This window comes from Andrena cerasifolii, unplaced genomic scaffold (genome assembly GCF_050908995.1).
Source record: "Andrena cerasifolii isolate SP2316 unplaced genomic scaffold, iyAndCera1_principal scaffold0053, whole genome shotgun sequence".
In the NCBI taxonomy this organism is placed as follows: domain Eukaryota; kingdom Metazoa; phylum Arthropoda; class Insecta; order Hymenoptera; family Andrenidae; genus Andrena; species Andrena cerasifolii.
Genome location: NW_027484946.1, coordinates 19,496 through 21,117, shown reverse-complemented (window position 1 = coordinate 21,117; position 1,622 = coordinate 19,496). Strand labels below are relative to the sequence as shown.

The 1,622-nt window shown below is 50.4% G+C and overlaps 1 pseudogene; it reads right to left on the bottom strand.

Annotated features, from left to right (window-relative positions):
• Nucleotides 1–868: 868 nt before the first annotated feature.
• On the bottom strand, nucleotides 869–1,049 carry LOC143378069 (U2 spliceosomal RNA; annotated as a pseudogene).
• Nucleotides 1,050–1,622: the final 573 nt, after the last annotated feature.

The window sequence follows — 1,622 nt, the reverse complement described above, 5'->3', positions numbered from 1 at the left end:
AGAAAGAAGGACAGCAGTAGAGTGGGAGACAGAGAGACGTGTCGAAGGAAGAACAGCTGTAGAGACAGGGAGAGAGAAAGCGGGCGATAGAGAAGGACGCGGAGGCGAAAAGGAAAGCCTCTCTATCGCGAGAGTCAGAAAATAAAGTAGACTAGAATAAAAGATTAGAGTGATTCCCGAGCGGGAATCAGTCGCGTAGAAAAGTTCTACCCGCGGTAGAGACGCAGGAAGGAGTCGGGAAGCTCTCTGGAAGAGGTGTGTGTCGGATGTTAAAAATGACGGGTTTTCTAACCAACGTCAGCGAATCTTGGTCAATTATTACACCTGTTCCTTTGAATTTTTCCGACGGGACCAGAAAGGAACCCCCCTCGCATGCACCGTGGTGCACCGCACCGCGATATTACTCGCGAAACGGCGAAATTCCACGCGTGCAATTTAAACCTTTCAGAAAACAACCAACGGTAAACCGTTAATTGTTTTGAGAAAGGTCGCGAGGAGAAGCGCGGGTTTGTAGGTGCCACCTGAGGCGCGGGGCGGGGGAGCGAGCTCAACCGTCCGCGACGATCAGCTGGGGGAGCTAGGTGCCGGCGCCTACGTGACGTCGGAGAGAGTGACGTCACCCAGTGAACGGCTCCTAGAGGGAGAAAGCGATAGTTTAGAAGAGAAGGAAAAGACTTACTCGGTCGGTGGCTGTCGGGGCTCGTCGGCTTCAATCCCAGTCCTGGCAGCGGCGCACGCGGTCGGAGGCACTTTTCGCGGGACTTAGAAATTTTCACCGCTCGGACAGAGGAACCTCCGCACAACGACTAAGGTCGCTTCCCGGGCTTATGGCTCTGTTCTGGGGAGTCAGAATGTATGTTTTTAATAGGCTAATTGAGCCAATCCTGGCGGCACTGCAAAGCCAGGCTGACTCGCGACGGAGGTGGAGCAAGCACCAACGCTCCGTCAGTTTCCAAAAATCAGATTAATATTCTGACTCCCCAATGGGGAGTGTATCAGATATTAAGCTGATAAGAACAGATAAATGTGCGTTTATTCAAACAATGTTTTAAGCACCTGGTACATATACGGCTTGTCAGATGGTGCTTAAACAAAATATGGTTATTCCCAACTTTTGGGACTCACAATATAAAATTGGCGTCAGACTCGGCGAAACTGCCCTGGCGATACTCCACTCTTAAACTAGGCACCATAAGCAGCTTTTGTATTGTAGGGCACGAAAGGAGAAAGAAAAGGAGAGAAGAAGACAGACGACAGAGGCAGAGAGAAGGGAAAGAGGAGGGTCACAGACAATGAGACAGAGAGAAGAAGGAAAGAAGAGACGCGTAAAGGGAGCAGCGACAGAAGAAGAGAGAAGAAAAGACGGAGGATGAATAAAGAGAGGAGGAGAAGGAAGGAGAAAGAAGGTTTCAGCAAAAGAATATAGGAGGAAAGGAGGGACAGTAAAGGTGAGGTGGGGGGGAAGCGGGGCTAATTAAAAATATAAATTAAAAATAGCGTCAAGTGAGGCGCCCCCTTTTTTCTGCAGGTGCCACCCTTACTCCCGATCCTATGGAGTGAAGCTCATGTTGAAGATTGATCGGGGAGTAGCCCAGGCAAGGGGCAACCGGCAGGGGAGCCCA